We start from the raw sequence: 10,482 nt of genomic DNA on the forward strand, positions 1-10,482 counted from the left end.
GATCCATCCATTTAAAACCCACACACATATAGTAGCAGACTGATCGTGTGCTCTGATTCACCCAGTATTTGTGTAGCTTTGGTTTTTCATTCACTGGGACCTGATATTAACTCTGGCCTTTCAACTCTCATGCTCCTCCCCTGTAAAAACTACAGTTCTGCTCTGAGACTCCTTCCTTGACAATGGAGATTTTCTATATCAGATATACTAGTCAGCATTAACTGGTTCTGACTTTTGGGAGTCTTCCCATTTCTGCAATCTCCCATGATAAATTTTGAGTTATATGGCAGCCATATTTCTCCACATAACACAAGGATAAAAATGAGAATCTGGCTGAAGAGAGAGCCTGAAGAAAACATTACTCTATCCAGCAAAACTTTCATTTAGAATGGAAGGACAGATAAAGTGCTTCTCAGACAAGATCAAATTCAAGGAATTCATCATCACCAAGCCCTTATTATATGAAATGTTAAAGGGACTTATCTAAGAAAAAGAAGATAAAAAAGATGAACAGTGAAAGGTCAGCAAACTCACAGTTATTAAGAACCACACCTAAAACAAAAGCAAACTAAAAGGACAGCTAGATCAGGAGTGGAAACATAGAAATGAAGATCTCATGGGGGGTTAGCAATAGGGGAGTGGGAGGAGGAGAAGGGAGGAGAAGGTACAGAAAATAAGTAGCATAGACAGTAGATAGAAAGTAGATGGGGGGGCAAGAATAGCATGGGAAATATAGAATCTAAAGAACTTGAGATACATGGACATGAACTAAAGGGGGGGATGGTGGGGGGGGGGATGCAGGATGGAGGGGAATGAAGGGGGGATTAGAACAACTGCAATGGCATAATCAATAAAATAAAAATAAAAAAGAAAGAAAATGCAATAGTAATAGCCTGCCCTTTTTTTTTTTTAAAAAAGGGCAGGGCAGGAAAATTTGTAAAATTAAACCGAGCCAATTAAAAAGATGACAATCCTGTAGATCAAAGATGAATCAGACTTGGCAGGCACCTTTCACTTCATTACTACAGCCTCCTGCCCCCCCCCCCCCAGTGTCTCAGAGTGGTGTTCCATAGTCAGCTACCCAGGGAGAGTGCCCACCTTCAACTCTGCTTTTTGCTGCACTTGACTTTTCATATCTCTCATCACACTCACCACCACCAGGCTTCTCTGTTGCGTCCCTTGGAACAAAGGCACCACGAAGGCAGGGACCTTTCTGTCTTGTTCTGTACGGGTCCCACAGCGCCTCTCCAGAGCCAGACGCGTGGTAGACACCCAGGAACTACTTCAATAACTAAATGGAAAAGTGTCACTTTTTAAGAATCTGGAAGTTTAAATTTTCAATTCACTCAGTCTATTCTGAATGAATAAGTTTATACAATTATTAAATATGAAGATACTACAATAACTTGATATTTTATTTAATAGAAAATTATTAGAGTTAAACCCTAGCTTTATTTTGTGAATGCCATTAAAAATATCTTATTTGGAGAACATCTTAGGATAAAAGGACAACAGAAGCAAAAAATCCTACTGCACTCGTTATGATAAGGACATGTTAGAATGTGAGAAGTGCCCTAAAGGGAAGTAATGTGCTCTGCAGATAACAGCCTCAGTGGAATACGTTTAGCAAAATACATACCAGTGGCTTAAGTGCTCAAATGAATGGGTGTTACAGCCCACACATTAATCATCCGTGCTTGAGTGTCTGCTTAAGTGGATAATGCACAATATTTAAAATGCCATATTCAAATATATCGTTGTTCAAATTGATTAAAAGAAAAAAGGCTTAATATTGTAATTAGTATAGAGATGCAGCACATACTATTTCATTTAACGAAATTAATACTTTGTTTCATTTCTTTGTCAAAATGATATTTTCAAAGCAAAGAAAGTAGAAAAAGAAAAGAAATTAAGACCAAAACATGATAAATCATCTAGACACCTTATATTAGCAGTGTCTATGTAAAGGCAGAGAAAAACACATGCACACGCACAAGTATGCATTTTTGGATGGAAGTCATTTGGACATAAAGGAGACAGGTGGTGGGGTGGGGTGGGGTGGGGTGGATAAGACAGGTAACATGCACAGTGGGGGGATGGAGAAACACAGGTTAGTGATCAGGACCCCTATTTTCAGTTCGCTGTGTTTCTTGCCATATCTGAGGACCCTGTTATAAGTGCCTTTCAGTGTGAGCTTTACTCTCTCTGCCTTTGAGCTCGTGATCTATTTTCTGTTTGGCTTTACTTTATAGGGCAGGTCCCCACAATGTATACATACATATACACTCTGTGGTAGTTGGTGCATCAATATAATTGGTAGAGATGATATAAGGCTGGAAAACTGGCAAATGTTATAGTACTTCCAAAAAAAGGAAATGGGTAAATCCTAAATATTTCATTTTAGAAAGCTTATATTAACCCATGGAAGCATTCTAGCTCATGTTATTTGTCAGTTTTTATGTAAGTTAAAATTCACTAGTAGTCAATATGAGCTAGTAAGAAAATTTTATATTTAAGTAACACCATTTTCTTTTAGCACGGTTGTTGTCTAGATTAGCTTAATGAAATGCCATAAATATAGGGTCAGATTTTCTTGGACGTTTGGACAAGATTTTATAGTGTGACCTATATAACAATGAAGTAGATCAACTATAACCAACATTATTAGTGAAACAAAGTAAATTTAGTCAATGTTGTTGAATCTCCAGTGATGGCAGAGGTACATCTGGGTGTCTGTGTTGGGGGATGGGAAGGGTGGAGTTTGTCTTGTTAAAATCTGTTGGAGGTCTAGGAAACCCTTTTCACAAAGATGGCACCCAGAGTGAAGAAGGAAGCCCCTACCTCTCCCAAAGCCGAAGCCAACGCAAAGGCTTTGAAGGCAAAGAAAGCAGTGTAAAAGGTGTCCACAGCCACAAAAAGAAGAAGATCCATAGAAATGAAGATCTCAAGGAGGGTTAGCAACAGGGGAGTGTGAGGAGGAGAAGGGGGGAGAAAGTACAGAAAATAAGTAGCATAGACAGTAGATAGAAAATAGATGGGGGGGCAAGAATAGCATGGGAAATATAGAATCTAAAGAACTTGAGATACATGGACACGAACTAAAGGGGGGGATGGTGGGGGTGGGGGATGCAGGATGGAGGGGAATGAAAAGGGGAATAGAACAACTGTAACAGCATAATCAATTAAAAAAAAAAGAAGATCCGCATGTCACCCACCTTCAGGAGGCCTAAGACACTGCAGCTCCGAAGGCAGCCTAAATATCCTCGGAAGAGCGCCCCCAGGAGAAACAGGCTTGACCACTATGCCATCATCAGGTTCCCCCTGACTACTAGTCAGCCATGAAGAAGATAGAAGACAACAATACACTTGTGTTCATTGTGGACGTAAAGGCCAACAAGCACCAGATCGAATCAGCTGTGAAGAAGACCTATGACATTGATGTGGTCAAGGTCAATACCCTGATCAGACCTGGTGGGGAGAAGAAGGCATATGTTCGACTGGCTGCAGACTATGATGCTTTGGATGTTGCCAACAAAATTGAGATCATCTAAACTGAGTCCAGCTGGCTAATTCTAAATATAAAAATTTCATACTATAAAAAAAATTGGTTGGAGCAGGGAGTCTTCAAGATGGTGTGACCTATTTATTGTTGTGCTTAATTTGATTGCTGTCCAGAACAATTAAGAGGACTTGGAAATTCAGCAGAGCTGGGTAGAAAGTTTGGCTACTAGTGAGTAGAATAAGAAGCTCTTTCTCCACAGTGCAGCCATTTCTCTAACCTGAGAGTATCTTGAACATTGACACTTGAATTAAGCTAATGTGGACGTGGAGGACTAGCAATGGTTATTAATATCCCTCAAAGTTGTCTTAGAATGGATTATTTTGATAGCAGTACACCAGTCTGTATCAGAAGTCTTCAAACTTCCTTAAGTATCAGAAATCAAAACAAAAGTAAAAAGGTCAGCCTGAGTAAGCCTCTGCCCCTAACAGGTTTCCTTCCCTGCTTCCACCCTTCTAGCTGTCCTTCTGGTACTTCACGGAAGGAAGTCATTCCTCCCTCCATCCTGGGTCAGAGCCACTGTCCTACTCTCAGCACTTAGTTAAATGACCATTACAAATTTTGGCATTTGTGCTGATGAAGGAAACTAATTTTATAACAGTACCAAATCCATGTGCAAATCACATAAGTTCTAAGTTTTTGCTTTCAACAAGTTTGGAGTACCTAATTAATTTGCTACTTGATAACAGGGCTAGTAGAATAGAACTGAGAGCGAACTCTATCTTATTCTGGCAACAAGTAATGTTAATCCCTGCATATACAAGTTAATTGGGGAATAAAACTAAATTTACTTCTTTAAGAGCTATATGAGAAAGGCACCCCCAAATTTATTTATTAACAAAATTGGGTATTCTTAAATTTTTAAATTTCAGTTACCTTCAAATTACTTTTTATTTCATACAACACAGTTGTGTTGTGACCCTTTGAGGCCAGACCGGTCCATAGTATTCATGGAATACTATCCACAGAGCCATTGGGATGTCTGGCATGCCTTTATTCAAAGGTGGGCAAGCCATTCACGCTGCAAGCTGCATGTCTATCTGTATGTCTCATGTCCTTGCTCCCCAGTGGGACACCCATTTTGGCACCTGTCCCTTTGCATGTTTTCCATCATCCCTGCCAGCAGGGTGTCCCTACCTGTTTAAGTACTAGAGGGGAACAAAACTGGGAAAACTTCCAGAACATTATGTAACATAATCCTGCTCATGTGAGCCTACCTCATGTTATGAGAATAGTTTATTGAACCCAGTCTCAAGGCTATGAGAATGTTGCTTCCCTTAGTTACCCAGACACCTGGGTGAGGAAACCAGACTGCCTCTACTTATCCTGCAATAGCTATTGAGACATTTTTTTTCTACTGCTCAAAACAGTTTTTGAACTTGTCAGTTTTGATGCCTTTAAGTGCTTCTGCTGTTTTTTTTGTTTTGTTTTGTTTTGTTTCTTCCACAGTTGCAAAATGTTTCCCTTTGAGGACTTTTTTCATCCAGGGAAACAAACAAACAAAAGTCACTGGGGCCAAGATTGGGTGAATAGAGGATGTGGGGCATGGGGTCATCCTTTTTTGGTGAAAAACTTCAAAACAATCATCACAGTGTGGGTAGGTGTGCTCATAAGTTCCCCATCATGAAGTGGACAAAATGCATTGAGAGTCTTCAAAAAAAATTACTGAAGCAGAATGCAGCTTCTCACAACAACACCAGCTGGTACACTGATGAGTTCCTAGAACACTCACCTGTACTACAAGGGGCCTGCCCTCCAGAAGATAATTTTTTGGGGGGAGCCCTCCTTCAGATTTTCAATAAAAATTTGCAATTTATGTATGATTATTAAAAAGCATGCAGTGTATCATGTTGTATTATTCAAGTTTGTACCACAAATAATTGTAGTTATAACTTGGTTCAAAAGATTCAATTCACATAAATAGTTTACTACAGAAAATTATGATAGGAGATAAATAAAGAACTAATACCTAATGTTTTATTATATCTTTGTAAACTTGGCTGGGGAATTGGAATGGTTATATAAGTTCAAGAGAAAGTCATACTAGTAAATTTCTGACTGCTGAAACTTTTTAAATGTATCTTTAACATAAAATATAGAAAAAATAAGATTGCTATAATATTTAGATTACACTTGTTACATTTTAAAAATACATAATACTTTTTAATGTCAATCATTACAACATATTAGAAGTACAAATTACAACAATTTAAGATTTTATAAAGAAAGTAAGCATTACCCATGCTGTCAGGAAGAGATCTGGAGAGCACTATACTAAGTGAAATAAGCCAGGTGGTGAAAGACAAAAACCATATGATTTCATCTATAAGTGGAAATAATCAACAAAACAAACAATTAAGCAAAATAGAACCAGAAGCATTAAAATAAAGAACAAGCTGACAGTAACCAGAGGGGAGGGGTAGATATGAGGGGAAAGAAGGGGAAGAATTGTCAAGAAACATGTATGAAGGACACATGGACAAAGCCAAAAGTGGAAAGGATTGGGGGGTGGAAATGAGGAGATGGGTGGGGCAGGGGAAAGTAGTAGTTGGAAAATAAAGACAACTGTACTTGAACAACAATTAAAAACACATAAAATTTTTTAAAAAAGAAAGTAAGCATCACCTAAAATTGTGTGAAAGAGTATAGATAGTCTTTCAGAATTCATAGTTCCTAAGTATTTAACCAAAAGTTTAAAAACACTGGACTAGTTTTGGTGTTCTGGTATATTTATAAGATGCTTCTTGTGCACAATACAAGGAAATTTATTCCATGAATAGAAATTACAACTTAAAAGGGTAGGTTCATATAAATGGATGGGACCTCAAGTTATCATCTGGTCTAGTTATCAGATGACTGTTTATATGGTATTTTTTCTTTAACTTTATGAGCTGAGACTTAATTTAATGTAAAACTAATAATTGTACCACATGCACTTGTTATGTTGAAAGAAACTGCTTTGAATATGAATCTAAATTTAATTATATTCAGTATTTATCTATTAAAAATGAATAACTATTCAGCATATAGAAAAATGATACAGTTAAAAATATATGCACCTATGGAAACATATATATCATACAGTTATACGCAGTATATATGTTAATACTATTGCTAGATATAATGTATGTATATCATGAAATATTATTAGTATTAACTTATATAATACACAATACAATAGATGTTTACTTAATATTTTTGTTAATATATTACTTACATATAGTAGGTATGCAGTAAAAATTGTTTATTATAAAATAATTGTTAGTTTTATTATGTATTATGACATACATTTTCCTTACATTTTCTTTCCATACAGTTTCTCTGTGTATATCTACATCAGTAACTTTACAAAATTATGCAAGTCCTATTTTATCTATTATTAGAAGGGCTTATAAGAAGAATTCTCGGTGAAGACCTGTAAACTTAGAAAGGAGCTCTCACTCTGTTACAGAGTTCTGGCCAAGATGGAGGCATAGGCAGAAACCCATCGCTTCCTTGCATAGACAAAAGGGGAATAACAACCAATCTAAAATCAATAAACAACCAGAAGGCAGAAAATCAAGCTGAATGGAACTTCGACAACCAAGGAATTAAAGAACAAATCAACCAGAATATACAGATCAGTAAGAGAGCAGATGGGGCCAACCAACTCAGAAAAACAGTCTCAAAGCAGCAGACCAGGTGGGTGGGGCTGTTTGAAGGGGAAACAGACTCAGAGTGGCTGTGGAATATGGTGGGGGTTGCCTTGGTGGGAAAAACTCTCAGTCTTACACAAGAGAGTCCTTTGAAAAGTGCGCTATAGACCAGCATGTGAGCCTCACTGTTCCCTCTCTGGCCCCTCCCACACAGGCAAGAAGGGCTGTTCCGCTTGGGTGAATATCTAAGGCCCCACCCCTTACAATTTATCAGCTGTGCCAAGACAAAGAAATATGGCCCAAATGACAGAACAGAGCAAAATTTGAGAAAGAGAACTAAACAATGAGGAGATAGCCAACTTATCTGATGCAGAATTTAAAGCTCTGGTAATCAAAATGCTCATAGAACTGACTGCACTTGGTTAAAAAATGATAAAAAATGAAGGATACCCAAAGTAAAAGAAAGCAAAATATTCAGGGAACCAAGAGTGACAGGAAGAAAATCAACAATTTTGGACTCAAAACAACAATTTGGAACAAAAGAAAGAAATAAACATTCAACCAGAATAGAATGAAGAGGCAAGAATTCAAAAAAAGTAAAGACAATCTTACAAACCTCTGGGACAACCTGAAATGTTCCAATATCTGAATTATAGGGGTGGCAGAAGGAGAAGAACAACAGCAAGAAACTGGAAACTTATTTGAACAAATAATGAAGGAAAACTTTCCCAATCTATTGAAGAAAATAGACTTCCAGGAAGTCCAGGAAGCCCAGAGAGTCCCAAAGAAGTTGGGCCCAAAGAGGAACACACCAAGGCACATCATCATTGTTCCCAAGGTTAAAGACAAAGAGAGAATCTTAAAGCAGCAAGAGGAAAGGAGAGAGTTACCTACAAAGGAGTTCCCATAAGGCTATCAGCTGATTTCTCAAAAGAAAACTTGCAGGCAAGAAGGGGCTAGAAAGAAGTGTTCCAAGTCATGAAAGGCAAGGACCTACATCCAAGATTGCTCTATCCAGCAAAGCTATCATTTAGAATGGAAGGGCAGATAAAGTGTTTCCCAGATAAGGTCTAGTTAAAGGGGTTCATCATCACCAATCCCTTATTATGTAAAATCTTAAAGGGACTTATCTAAGAAAAAGAAGATAAAAAACTATGAACAGTAAAATGACAACAAACTCACAACTATCAACAAATGAACCTAAAAGAAAAAAGCAATGAAAACAAAAACTACGCAAGCAAACAGAACAGGAACAGAATCAGAGAAATGGACATCACATGAAGGGATTTTAGTGGGGAGGGGGAAGGAAAGAATAGGGGGGAAAAGATACAGGGAAGATGAAGCAAAATTAGTAGGCATAAAATAGATGGGGAGAGATCAAGCATGGTATAGAAAACAGAGAACTCAAAGAACTTACATGTACAAATCATGGATATGAACTAAGGCGGGGGAATGCTGAAGGGTTGGTGTGTGCAGGTTGGAGGGGGAGTAAAGAGAGAGAAATTGGGAAAACTGTAATGGCATAATCAATAAAATTACCTTAAAATTAAAAAAAGAAGAGCTTATAAGACAAGATACAAAGTAATACATTTCAAAATTAAAAATTTCTTAGCATTGTCTCATATTATTTATTATGCTAATGTTAATACTTACAGCAGTAATTATCATTTAGTCATAGATATCATAGTTTATAATGGATTCTGATTCAGTTAGATACCACAATTAACAACCTACTCAATTATCCTATAGTAATTAGATTTCAGTACATCAGAAATAATAGCTAAAATAAATTATTCACATCTGGGTTGAAAACCTATGAACAGATGAAAATAGTAACTGTTCTTAATAATTGAATATAATGTTTATGTGTTTTAAACACATTTTACAATTTTTACTTAAGTACTTATTAGATGAGAGAAAATAACTATATTAATGGGTTTTGCATTATTATCCTAACTAAAATTGACAACATTCTCAATTGAGAATTGTTTCTCAGAAAACATATTTGCATTCCTTGGATGAATCATATTTTATATAAAGAGAACTTGACTTGAGCCCTGGCTGGTGAGTCAGTGGATTGAGTGCAGGACTGAGAACTAAAGGGTTGCTGGTTCAATTCCCAGTCAGGGCCTATGGCTGGCTTGAGGACCAGGTTCCCAGTAGGTAGTACGAGAGAGGCAATCATGCATTGATGCTTCTCTCCCTCTCTACCTTCCCCTCTGTCTAAAAATAAATAAATAAAACCTTGAAAAAAGGAGAGAGAACTGGACCTGCGATGACATTATCCAAGCTTCTATATGAAAACCAGCCAAATTTATTAAAGAGTATTGGCAGTTATGTGCTTTAAGATGCTACCAGAAAGTCAGAACACACAAAAACTGAGCCTAAAAAACAAAAACAAACTAAGCAAACAAGTAGAAGAGGAACAGAATCACAGAAATGGAGACTGCATGGAGGGTTATCAGTAAGAAGGGGGAGGGGGAGAATGGGGGAAAAGGTACATGGAATAAGAAGCATAAATGGTAGGTACAAAATAGAGAAGTGGAAGTTAAGAACAGTATAGAAAATGGAGAAGCCAAAGAACTATATGTACAACCCATGGACATGAACTAAGGTGGGGATTGCTGGAGGGAATGGGGTGCAGGGTGGAGGAGGAGAAAGGGGAGAAAAAATGGGACAACTGCAATAGCATAATCAATAAAATACTCTTAAAAAAAGAAACTAAGGTTGACTTTGAAGCCAATACAGAGTCCTCTGGGAAATGGCCTGGTGCCTTGCTTGGTCACGTGGTCCATGACAGTCTTCCCCAGTAAGGAGCATAGGTTACTTTTCTGAAAGATGGCATGGGAAGAACCTCAAGACATTTTGGGGACCTCGAGAACTTGATAAACTCACCCATATTTGTAGGTACATCAAGCAAAGCCATGGCAACTGTGTGGCTTGCCCTCAAGGGGCTAATTAAAGTTCAATCTAGAAATTCCTTGTAACATTCCAGCAAAGTAGATTTAAGAAAGCCTATATGATTAGTGCTATTAATGTTATATTTATGCAAATAATCAGACCAAATTAAAACTGTAGTTAATACAGTAAATGAATTGGTCTTGATTTAGCTCTTTGATAAAAACAATTTTAGGGGAGAATTTTGTTTCAATAAAATCTATTGTACATGCACACACAAAAAGATGCTGCCAGGAAGTTAGAAATATATTACTAATTAATACCAGTGGAAATGTATTATGGCAAGGACCATTTAACTGATGGTCATCATGTTTATCTGATCATCATGTT

At 37.3% G+C, this 10,482-nt stretch overlaps 1 pseudogene; it reads left to right on the forward strand.

The window, feature by feature from the left end:
• Positions 1-2,809: 2,809 nt before the first annotated feature.
• On the forward strand, positions 2,810-3,584 carry LOC119045330 (60S ribosomal protein L23a-like; annotated as a pseudogene).
• Positions 3,585-10,482: the final 6,898 nt, after the last annotated feature.

Source organism: Artibeus jamaicensis, unplaced genomic scaffold, assembly GCF_021234435.1.
Source record: "Artibeus jamaicensis isolate MK-2021 breed Jamaican fruit bat unplaced genomic scaffold, CSHL_Jam_final contig_452, whole genome shotgun sequence".
NCBI classification, from domain to species: Eukaryota; Metazoa; Chordata; class Mammalia; order Chiroptera; family Phyllostomidae; genus Artibeus; species Artibeus jamaicensis.